The 13,180-nt window shown below is 43.2% G+C and overlaps 1 protein-coding gene across 1 annotated transcript in view; it reads right to left on the reverse strand.

The window, feature by feature from the left end:
- Window positions 1-13,180, reverse strand: part of dcc (DCC netrin 1 receptor) — a 310,603-nt gene that overhangs the window by 12,181 nt on the left and 285,242 nt on the right. The window lies entirely within an intron of this gene.

The following is a 13,180-nucleotide window of genomic DNA, read 5'->3' on the forward strand; positions in this document are numbered from 1 at the left end:
CTGGACTGTGCGTAAGGTGCTCAGGTAGTGCAATTTGGACAGTTGGACGGTCGTGACATTACAAGAAATAACGTCACTAATTGAATTACATTTCTCGGTAGTGTTGTGGGAATCTTTTCGCTTTGAGTAAGACAAGCTAAGCACTATATCATCGTGCTGCTCAGCAACTTCTTGCCACTCGTTATTTCGGGTACAATCTCCTCCCTGCTGTTGAACGCTTGTGTCCCTGAACGTTACCAGCAGGGTCGGTTTGATTTGATTTGATTACACATAACTGATATTGATTGATCTAAATGACAGGTTCATATGCGACTAAGTGGACCATCAAACAAGAAACGGAAGTTCGAGCTCTGCAGTAATTTGTGTGACCGACTAACCATCGACCGATTCATCCATGAATGAAAATTGATGCGACACAGGAAAAAAAAATACAAAAATACAAATCCAACAACAGAAATAACAAATAGATTGGCAATCGAACAAAGCATAACTTGATGATGGACATCCAACTTCTCTGTGTTCCCTAGCATCAGCAGGAGAGTGAAAAAAGAATAATAATAATTACAAAAAAAATGTATCTTGAATAGAAATATATCTTTTTTTTAATTCTACCATGAGACTATTATAGCATTATTTGTAATAACCCATGGTTCCATGATTAAATAAATTACAGATACATTTAGTTACATTATCTTTTATTAAAAATAAATGGGAGATGATACTGAAGTAATTGTGGCACAGCCCTATTGCTCATTGACCGTCTCGTGGGTGATGCATTTCCAGATTCCACTTGTGTCTTTCAGTCAGTATTACGTTATTTAATAATAGACTGCAATAATTGATTCAGATTTATTTTACATCTACAGTGGAACTTTGCATCGTAGTGATTCAGCAGTAACAGTTTCAGCTATTTGCAGACCTTTTTCCCAAACCCATTCTCCGCTATTCGGAGAACAACTTGCACGATCGTGATTTTCCATAACGTGGGGGGAAAAAAAGTCTCAAAATTGTTTCATTTTCATGGCAAAATACTGTTTAAACAATGTATGATGCATATGCATTGTATTATGGCATCTCTCGAAATGAGACAATGAACGGCTGTAAACATGCCAAGAAGAAACTAATTACTCGTACACTCAACAAAAGTGCTTTACCAAACGTCTGCCTGTGTGTAGGCCGAATTTATGCCGACACTTCCTCCGCGTCACCGTCCAAAAGGTACTTTATTTTTAGCCTTGTCGCATTTTTGGGACGCAGTCCTGCAACTATCTGACAGGCAATAAGTTTTTTTTATCTTCAATCTTGTCGGTGAAAATACATGTCGGCGGTGTGGGAGTTTTTCGAGGTGTCTCATACAGACAACAAGAAATCCATTTGCAATCTGTGCAAAACTGAAGTCCCTCGTGGGGAAAGTCAACTAAATGTTTCAACACAAAAAAAATTTGATCAGGCGCTTAAATAATGTACACAAGGAGGAGTACGAGCGGTTCAAGCAGCGTGGGATGGAAAAGAAGCTAACAGCCAAACGGATGCTAGCGCAAAATACGCTGGACAACACGCATTCATATAGCCGGACAGTGAAAAAGTTGGAGTTGGCACGCAGAAGCTGATGGAGTTAATTGTGCTGGCTGACCTCCCTTTTAATGCTGTGGAGAACACCGCATTTCAAAGGTTGCTAGCACAATTTGATCCACGCTGCGTCCTCTCAGGGCACACGTGCAGTGGCGAGACCGGTCTAAAAGAGCTACACCGGCAGGTGCACTCGTACGTAGCCGGCCTCCTAAAAGAAGACAGTCCTTCGCTTAGCTTCACCACAGACATTTGCTCATCGGACGTTAGCCCCATGTCACTTCTGATTTTGACGGCGCAGTGGGTGGATGCCAAATTCAAACTCCGAACAGCGGTCCTACACGCTCAGGAATCCCGCGGCTCCCACACTGCTGCAGCCTTAGTGAGGAAATACGACAACATGCTCCAAACGTGGCAGATTCCGAGACAGAGGGTTCATGTCGTACTTCGGGACAACGCTACAAACATGGCAAAAGCCATGCGAGAAGCGGGGCTACCGACTTTGCCATGCATGGCCCACACTCTTCAGCTAGCTGTCCGTGACGCATTACTGGCGCAACGAATGATAACGGACATTCTCGCTACCGGCAGACGCATTGTCGGCCACTTCAAACACTCTCCTCAAGCGTACTGTGCATTTCGTACTGGGCGTCACAATGTTCGAGCAAGAAGTGACCGCCCGCTGGAACAGCAGCTACGACATGCTCAAAAGCCTGCTGGAGCAAAGACGCGCATTGGCTGCTTTTGGAGCTGAGCATGACATTCCTGCTTCCTTCAATTCCTACCAGTGGGGTCTGATAGAAGACATCTTAAAAATTCTGGAACCATTTGAGGAGCTCTCAAGTACAATAAGCTCACCCACTGCATCTGCCTCCGATATGATCCCATCCGTGATGGCCTTAAAACGGTTCCTGAGCAGAAATGCCCCATCAGATATCACGGTGTGAGGACCAAAAAAGCGGAACTGCTTAGAGCTGTAGCCCAAAGATTCGGTGGGATTGAAGATGAGCCCCTCTACAGTTTGGCTACTCTATTAGACCCAAGAGAAGGGGGGGACATTTAATTTAAAATAATCTCCATCGTACAGTGTACTTATGTTAATAAAACAACTATAATTAGATGCGCCTAACACCCTGATTTGAATAGCGAATGTATGTTCTGTTAATTGCTTAAAAAGTATTTGATCAACCTTATATATTTGTTTTCTTTTACACAGTAAAATACTGTCGGTTTTACTTGAGTGTACGCATGAAATCAAATGGACCATTTGGTTAGTCTTCGAAGTAATTTTAAAAGAAATTAATGTGATTTTTTTTTTTTTTTTTTAATAGTTACAAGGATCGATGCTATTCTGCAGAGCTCAAGGCACACACAGGGTGGCTGCTTTTAGATCTGCTGTGTGCACAATTAGCCCCTGATGTAGCACAAGGACCTGTAGCCAACAACACCGATGAGCCAGCTGAGAAGCTGCCGCGGCCTGGTTCCTTGTCATCGATGCTGGGTGAGCTCATACAAGAACAAAGGCCAGAGCAGGTGACCCCAGCAGTCTCAGGTAAAAATCTACCAGTCAGAGCCAGTCATCCATCGGAATGCCGACTCACTGGCTTACTGGAGATCCGATCAGGATCGCTTTTCTGCCCTTGCCCCTGCTGCAAGAGCTTACCAGCACCATGTGCAAGTGTGGACAGTGAGCGTCTATTCAGCAACGCCTCCGACATCCTGGATGAACGAAGAAGCAGGCTTTCGGCCAGCAAAGCTCATCTTCGTTAGAAATAATCTGCCATTGATCTTAAAATCGGCATAGTAATGTCGCAAGTTTAAACCCCTTTCCTAATTGAAATGAATTTGTTTTGCCTGGGGGGCCATTGTTTACATTCTATTTAGTACATGTACTGTACTAACTATCCATCCATCCATCCATCCATTTTCTGAGCCGCTTCTCCTCACTAGGGTCGCGGGCGTTCTGGAGCCTATCCCAGCTGTCTTCGGGCAGGAGGCGGGGTACACCCTGAACTGGTTGCCAGCCAATCGCAGGGCACACACAAACACACGACCATTCGCACTCACAGTCATGCCTACGGGCAATTTAGAGTCTCCAATTAATGCATGTTTTTGGGATGTGGGAGGAAACCGGAGTGCCCGGAGAAAACCCACGCAGGCACGGGGAGAACATGCAAACTCAACACAGGCGGGACCGAGGATTGAACCCGGGTCCTCAGAACTGTGAGGTTGACGCTCTAACCAGTCGGCCACCGTGCCGCCCTGTACTAACTAGCTGCTATTTATTTTATGTATTTGTTCGAAAAATAAATATTGTCTAAATGGCTTATTCATTATTCTGGTGTAGCGTTACTGCTCTTTATTTGCGGCAGTCTGACTGTTAATTTCATAGAGTTTTGTCTGAATGTTCTGAGGCAGTGTTACAAATAGTACCCTAATTTGCACATTTATGAATGTTTGAGGGGCAACATTACTGCCTTCTATTTGCACTAGTGCGACTGTTTGCATTACAGTATTTGTTATTAAGTAATTTAATTACAATAAAGCTATTTAATTACAGTAAGTTTGCACCCATTGTTTCTGTCTCAAGTAATGTTGGTTTGACCGGACTGAATTGTTAACTTATCCTTGAATGCCCCCAAGAGGTCATTGTTTTACCTTTTGTCTAAAATGCTCGAGAATATCTTTGAAGATTCTCAGTATACAGTACACAAGTATATACAGCAAATAGGCAATTCATTTGCATAGACATATTGAGCCATCTTGTGATCGGATCGGTGATCGTTTTTTAAACTCGCTGATCGTGATCGGCCCCTTTTGGTTTTACTTTCGCATTGTTTGTATCCACGTTTATCGTACGTCTTTTGTTCATGAAAATATTCTTCTCATTCATTCTCTGGCTCGTTGTCTGCCTTGGGCTCCCTTTACATTTACACGCTCTTCCTTGACAAAACACAGTTTTAAAAAAAACAAGAACTTACAAACACATAGAACACAATATTCGTTTTTCTGCTCTAAAAACGTTTTTTTTTGTTTTTTTTTTGTCCTGTTCGGCTGTTAGGTCAAGCAGAATGGAAAATCGGTATCCCTTTTATGCCGGAACAGTTTTACCGTGTCACAGTGAAGTTTTTAAGTTTCCGCTGTGGTTTTATAATTGTTTGTTGTTGAGAATCAGACTTGATAAGTCGAACAGAACAAAGTTTCTAGAAGGGAGAGGGAAACAAGGACAAAACACAAAGCACCAATTGTAAACAGGATAAGAGTAGTAAATCATTACATTATCTACTACAATGAAACATTAAATGAGTGTTGCATGGGGCTGTAGTCCTACACCCTGTGAGGGAAGGACAGGACAAGATAGAACAGGACAAGGACAAGAGAAGAAGCATGCAGGACAAGGGTCGTGAACAACTGAAGTGTGGTGGCAATAATTATGTAAATTATAAAAGGCTACAGGACGAAAGTATAAGTGAGGGGACACACAAGCGATTTGCATATTCATGAGTTATTTGTTGCAGTATTTGTCTTAGGGGTGTGTGCCTGCGGATACATGCAAGTGAATTGATACCGTTTTACATGCACAAAGATTGATACAAGGGTCCTGGGGCTACACCGCGGCGGCTGAGGACCCCACCCAATCAATCGAGGGGCAGGATCGGGCCCAGGGTCCACCCGAGAGCAGCCCGGCGGACGGGACACGTCCCACACCGAGGGACCCAGGGCGGTCCGCCGGCCCCACCGAGGCGCCCCGACAACCGGCCACCCAGTGGGGACCGCTGGGACCCGATGCCACCCCCCCAGCCAACCGCCCCACCTTACCCACCGCCCCACTCGCCCCCCCCCCCCCCGACCCCCCTGCTTTCAAAACTTGAAATGTTCTTCCAAACATTTATACAATACCACATGCATATTCTATCACTAACCGAGATTGTTTACGAGCATATTGATAACCTATATCTAATGTAACCACAACGTTAAGAGAATATTGGCTTATTCCTTCATGTGCGTGGATGGTGTAAGAAAGTGCCTACATCTTAAAGCCCTTCTCTAAATTGCTGCTCAGTGCTTTGGAGGAGGATTTACAACATACATCAGCAATAATTAGTTTGGGCAAGTCCTGTTAACATGGCGGATACGTTTTCAAAATCAGAAAAGACCAAGCCATATTTCGGCAACACGGGAGATTACGTGCACAGAGCCCATTATCATCACTTTTAGGTGAGTGTCAATTAATGGTGGAAATTAGGCATTTGCGGTCAGGCTCCATTCCTATCCCCCGCGAATAGCGGGAATCCACTGTATAGCGATTATTTCTCCCGCGCCTAACATCCATCCACCTATCTACCAGCTTACTCAGCTGTTACCATGCAATCATTCCTCCTTTTTCCAGAACACAATTTCAGAACTTGTCCGAGCAGGTGCATCACAACTGCTAACTACAGCTTAATGAAAATCAATCGAGACTACATTCTGAAGCCTGCAACAAATCCTGCTTGTGTCAAATTTAGATATTCAGAGAGCAAGAAGGGGAGTCTGACAAAATAAACAATGCAAATCAAAAACATCAAACAAAAACCCCAAATGGTTGTGATTTCTTTCTTCTTTTTCTGATAACCTGCACAGCCCCCTGATGGCTGAACACCCCCCCGGGCTTCTTGTACCCATAATCCCTTGCACAGCATTCATTCATATTCTGATCAATAGACATCTATTCTTGCTCCTGTGAAACAAAACACTGGGGACAGTCTGATCGCAACGAATTGCACAAAAAAAAAAAAAAGAAGTTTGGACAAAGGACGGACTGTTGGATTTAAACTCCTACTGTCAACCAGATTCATGAACCTGAACCAACCTGAAGTTGTCCAGGAAATAAAGGCTATTTATCACAGCAGCAAAAGAAGCACTTATCGGGCTGTTTCTCAATAACAACACCGATTCCCCATTCTAAATACAAGTTCCCCACTTTATTTCATCCGCTAACAGTAATTACTGTTAAACATGCGGACTGATAAGCATTGGACCCTTAAGTCCAAGTAGTGATCAACTGAACACATAAATCTGCAGGGCACAAGCTGAGGGTGATCGTTTGGTTGTAATTATATTTATCGAGAGTACAATTTCATGAAGACTGCTTTGAAACAACAGCATCACTGATGGCGTAGTGGTACATTCACCTGACTTTGGTGCTAGAAGTGTGGGTTGAATTCCCAGTCAGTGATGGCGTGAATGTGATAGTGAACAGTTGTCTGTCTCCATATGTGCCCTGCGGCTGACTGGCGACCAGTCCAGGGTGTAGTCAGTCTTTCACCAGTGGTCAGCTGACTTTACTTTGTGAAGCGCTATAGCAAATAAATAAATGAATGGACCAACAGCACTGGTGATGTCTTATATTTCATGCGATTTTGAAAGGGGACCAGAAAAGTGGTTTGGCCTCTATGATGGAGAGTGCAGTACTGTGTACTTCGTGCATTTTGAATGGCACACTTCTGTTTTCCATGTTACATTTTCAGTGAGTGTTCAACACTGGCATTTTTATTGTTAGACCAAACGTTGTCTAGTAAAAAGCACAAAGTTCCAGCCTGACAGGACAGCATTTGGGATGCAAAGTGTGGTCAAATTCACATCTCCAAAACAAAGGTTGGATTGCAATTGCTCGCTATTTTAGATGGTTGTGTTTTTACCAGCTGAGATGCCACAAAGAAATACATTAGCAATGTATTTCTTAGAACGTGTTGTGAGTTCCCCCATTGGCCCATATACACAGATGGAGAGATGCTGCAGTTCTGATGAACTTATTACTCTTAACTCTTATAATGTCATGATTTCCCTAAGCTTTGTGCGATCAATTTCACACGTACGTGCCATTCGTCTGTGTAGCGTTCATGCTTGAGATGAAGTGAATCAAACCGCATTAGAGTTAACTTGCTAGGGCACCAAGACTGCCTTTTCAAACGTTCTTTTGTCTTCTGGTTTCACCCACATTCATTGTTTTGCATGCACTGGATTTGGGTTAGCATTCACACTTGTCACACAGTCCGTTCCAATCAAATAAGAACTTTCAGGTTAAGTTTGAAAATAACATTGTAAATAATTTGCGATGATGAAACAGAGGCCTGGATGAAATTTGGTAAGAACTATCATACTCAAGTATATTGTTGATTCACAGAAACTTGGATTCATTGTTTGGCTTTATTCATAGCACAGTGTATGCAATTTCAACCAGGCAAGCATACTGTAACAATATAAATACATAATAAATAACTGCTTGTGGTGGCATGGTGCCCGACGGGTTAACACATCTGCCTCACAGTTCTGAGGACCCGGGTTCAAATCCGGCCTTGCCTGTGTGGAGTTTGCATGTTCTGCCCGGGCCTGTGTGGGTTTTCTCCGGGTACTCCGGTTTACTCTAGACTTTACACCGATTTTACCGGGCTGATCGGTATCGGCCGATATTTAGCATTTTATGCTGATCGGCAGATCGGCTTTAATGTCATAATTCGCAGATCCAATCAATGACGTCATTGATCGGCTTCGCAAAAGACATTTACTCCGCGTCGCCGCGTGCACAGTATATTTGTATCCAAAAGCTAGTTTATTTTTAGCCTTGTCGTGTTTCTTTTGACGTAGTATTGGAAATATCTGACGACCAATAAAGTTATTTAAAAAAATAAAACATGTCAGCGGTGTGGAACAGACAACACATAATGCCCGGATCAAACTTCAACCCCAATTCCAATGAAGTTGGGACATTGTGTTCAACATAAATAAAAACAAAATACAATGATTTGCAACTCATGTTTGACCTATATTTAATTGAGTACACTACAAAGACAAGATATTTATATTCTTTTAACAAGACTCAATAAACATTTGGGAACTGAGGACACTAATTGTTGAAGCTTTGTAGGTGGAATTCTTTCCCATTCATGCTTGACGTACAGCTTCAGCCGTTCAACAGTCCGGGGTCTCCGTGGTCGTATTTTACGCTTCATAATGCGCCACACATTTTCAATGGGAGACGGGTCTGGACTGCAGGCAGGTCAGTCTAGTACCCGCACTCTTTTATGATGAAGCCACGCTGTTGTAACTCGTGCAGAATGTGGTTTGGCATTGTCTTGCTGAAATAAGCAAGGGCGTCCATGAAGAAGACGGATGGCAGCATATGTTTCTCCAAAATCTCTATGTACCTTTCAGCATGAATGATGCCTTCACAGATGTGTAAGTTACCTATGTCATTGGCACTAACACAGCCCCATACCATCACAGATGCTGGCTTTTGAACTTTGCGTTCATAACAGTCCGGATGGTTCTTTTCCTCTTTGCCCCGGAGGACACGATGTCCACAATTTCAAAAAGAATTTGAAATGCGGACTCGTCAGAGCACAGAACACTTTTCCACTTCGCATCAGTCCATCTTAGATGAGCTCGGGCCCAGAGAAGCCGACATTGGTTTTCTGAAGTATTCCTGAGCCCATGTGGTGATATCCTTTACACATTGATGTCGGTTTTTGATGCAGTGCCGCCTGAGGAATCGAAGGTCACGGGCATTCAATGTTGGTTTTCGGCATTGCCGCTTCCATGCAGCGATTTCTCCAGATTCTCTGAACCTTTTGATGATATTATGGACCGTAGATGATGAAATCCCTAAATTCCTTGCAATTGTACATTGAGGAACATTGTCCTTAAACTCTTCGACTATTTTCTCACGCACTTTGCTTGTGAATGACTGAGCAATTCAGGGAAGCTCCTTTTCTACCCAATCATGGCCCCCACCTGTTCCCAATTCGCCTGTTCATCTGTGGGATGTTCCAAACAGGTGTTTGATGAGCATTCCTCAACTTTTTCAGTCTTTTTTGCCACCTGTTCCAGCTTTTTTAGGATCGTGTTGCAGCCATAAAATTCTAAAGTAATGATTATTTGCTAAAAACAATAACGTTTATCTGTTTGAACATGGCATATCTTGTCTTTGTAATGTATTTAATTAAATATAGGTTGAACATGATTTGCAAATCATTGTATTCTGTTTTTATTTATGTTTAACACAATATCCCAACTTCATTGGAATTGGGGATGTACAAGACAAATTTGCTATTTCAAGATTGCACTGTCGGACTACTGCAATAAAATCTTGTATTCCGATACCACCGCAACCCGTTTTTTACGATCATTGGGCTTTACCTTGTCAACTCAAATGCGAATGGATACACTCATTACTGTGGCGATGACAACAAGAGTGGATTGTGCCGACTTTGTATTATAAGGACAAAATGGGGAAAACGTGTGTTGGTGGTCACCGGTGCTCAAGACAGGAGAGGACGTTTGTTTAAGGCTTGCTTGAGGAATGTTCACAAACTTTTAATACGATACGGCTCGCAAGCAGGCGATAAAACGTTACGCAGCCTAGCAAGCTAGTGATAGCAAGAACCCACGCAGGCACATGGAGAACATGCAAACTCCACGCAGGCGGGGCCGGGATTTGAAACCCCAGTCCGCAGAACTGTGAGGCAAATGTGCTAAACAGTCGTTCACCGTGCCGCCCACAACACAACATACAAACATAAATCAATCATAAAAATAAAACAATGGTCGACAAAAATAAGGTATTGTTGCTTTTCTATCGTTAATGACTTGATCTTATCAAATCCCCATTGAGTAGAAAAGACACAACTAATGGTTTGTTCCAAGGTTTGTTAGTGTCATGTTATGCCAAGAAGGGAGGTGGATTTTGTGAAATATGCCCTGCAGAAAGAACATAAGATCTTCACTTTAAATTCAATTACATTGATAAAACACATTAGAATATGTTGTTTAATGCATAAGTGTGTTGTGCTTCATGGCCTCGAGCTAATAGCCAAGTTTTCTCTCAAAGTTTACAGCACAGCTCTCTACTTGTTTAAAAACAAAAGTGCAGTCCATCAAAGGACAAATTACATCTCTGTGACTGATCTCATGCCAAGATTGTTAGTATCCTTGTGAGCGCAGCGAGTTAAGGATGAATGAGGGAATAGTCCTTCTATTCACATCATCTACTGTATATGCCAGGCTAAATAGTAAATGACAGGTATTGATTTATTGCCACAAGAGTTACTGACAAAAGTAATGAATATTGATTTGATCCAGTTCCATGGATACATTTTAGATTGGTGAGTTATGTGGTTAGTATGTCAGGAGGTTCTGTGTTTGAATCTCAACTCAGACTTTCCTGTGTGGTGGTTTGCATGTTCTCTATGTGCTTGTGTGGGTTTGTCTTCTGGTTTCACCCACATTCTAAAAACATGGACTCCAATCCTGTTCAGGGTGTACTTGGTCCGAACCGCACATTGCCGAACCCAGTAGCTCTATCTATAAGGACTTGATTTTGAGTGTCAGAAAATACATCAAAAATACATATACCCGAAGGTATAATAGCTGTTGTTGTTAGAAGGATGCTAGTCTGCTGCTACAACTGTTGAGGTGCCCTGAAGCAAGTGACCATGCCCCCCAGATTCAGCTCAAAAGCTGACACCATTGGCTTATCCTATCACTTTCCTTGCCTGCTTGCTTTTGAGTTGTCAGGTTCTTGGTGTAATGCATTAACCACAATGTTGTATATAACACAGATTGCAAAGTAAATTTCCCTTCAGTGTTATGATAATGGCGGCACGGTGGCCGACTGGTTAGAGCCTCACAGTTCTGAGGAGCGGGGTTCAATCCCCGGTCCCGCCTGTGTGGCGTTTGCATGTTCTCCCCGTGCCTGTGTGGGTTTTCTCCGGGCACTCCGGTTTCCTCCCACATCCCAAAAACATGCATTAATTGGGGACTCTAAATTGCCCGTAGGTGTGAATGTGAGTGCGAATGTTGTTTGTTTGTATGTGCCCTGTGATTGGCTGGCAACCAGTTCAAGGTGTACCCCGCCTCCTGCCCGATGATAGCTGGGATAGGCTCTGGCACGCCCGCGACCCTAGTGATGAGAAGCGGCTCAGAAAATGGATGGATGTTATGATAGTGTTCAAAAGAACGAATCTTTCTAGTGAACATACTGAACTCAATCAGTTTATGAAACGATTCGTCCTTTAAGCTTGGCCGCCGCCGTGAGCGAGTCAGCCACATTGAACATACTCATGAGTAATTTTAACCGCTCGTCCTGACATCCTCACGTGGATAGCTTTTTTATTATTTTATTTTTTAAACCTGTTCTGTTTAGCTGCATGGTCTTGCATAATGGTGGATCTGTATGCCTTTGCGCTAGAACAATTTTGGTGTGCAACACGGGAGTTTGAAATACTCCCTCTGCTTATTATTACTATTTTTTGATTATTCTGATGTTTATTGAAAATGCAGCCGGACAAAAAAGGGTTTTTGGGGACAGACAGAGTGATAGAGTGGACTAGGGGTGAGAACCACAGCAGAACAATAGTGAGCCAGTCTACATATTTGAACACAAGTAAAATGACAACAGTCATTTGTAGATTGGGGGTGGTGCACCAGGTGAGGACTGTTCCGTTCATGGCAAGGACATGCAATAACTAACCAAGAGAACAAGATAGGAGAGGACAGAAAAGGGCAGGACAGGATGTGGGAAAATGAGCATGGCAGTGCTATTGACGAGTGCTCCGGTGGGATTTATTTTCGTGTCTAAGTACCTGTAAGAACCTATGAGTTGATATGTTTGTACAACTTGTGTTGTTGCTCGTGATCCCAGCACACGTAATTACAGCCTATAGCGTGTCTATCGAACTTATTAGTGAATGAAGATCTTATCACATGCATGTTAGTCAAGTGGTGCTGCCCGAGTCAGCGTACCCAACCAGCTGGGGACCCAACAAGGGGGACGCCACCGACCTCCCAGGACCCAGGGAGGGTCCTGACCGGTCCCAAAGAGAGGGGCACGAGCACCGGACCACCGCCGTGTATGTAGTGAACTGTCCTGCCATGAGCGACTCAGGCGCAAATTTAAATGAATAATAAATGTCAATATGTACACATACATTTCATCCCCTCTGTGTCTCTAATGCGATTATTAAAGCTTTTTGTTTAATAATAATAATCATAATAATAACACAATAAACTTATATAGCGCTTCTCAAGACACTCAAAGATGCTTTACACTACTCAGATGACAATAACAGCGAGGTGGGTGAGCAGGAAGCCCGAGAGCTGGTGCCAATGACGCTGGCCACTGCGGTGAAAGGCAGACAAGTCTCGCCGGCCGGCAGGAGCCTGTGTATAACGTCAAAGAAGGATATGTTTGGTAGCTGAACCCGTCGCACGGACGTTCACAAGTCACGACCGAAGCTGGGTGTTCGAGAGCTTGCTGAGGGAGAGACAGGTAGGTGATAACTTAGCTTAAGTTTTTTTTTAATCTCCCCACCTTTTCCAGTTTACAATACATAACAACAACATGGCATAGTGCTTCTATGAACATGTCGAGTGAACGTAAACCTCAGGGCTGAATCATGAATTGAATGAGGAAGCACTTGAATGATTCTGTGAAAAAGAATCATTTGAATGAATCTTTTTAACGAACTGATTCTCGTAATTCAGTAAACTCAAAAGAACCGCCGTGCCCATCACTATGAGGTTCATCATTTGGATCAACTTCCTGGTCAATACATCACTCCATATACAGTGG

The sequence above is a fragment of the Phycodurus eques genome, chromosome 15 (genome assembly GCF_024500275.1).
Source record: "Phycodurus eques isolate BA_2022a chromosome 15, UOR_Pequ_1.1, whole genome shotgun sequence".
Taxonomy (NCBI): Eukaryota; Metazoa; Chordata; class Actinopteri; order Syngnathiformes; family Syngnathidae; genus Phycodurus; species Phycodurus eques.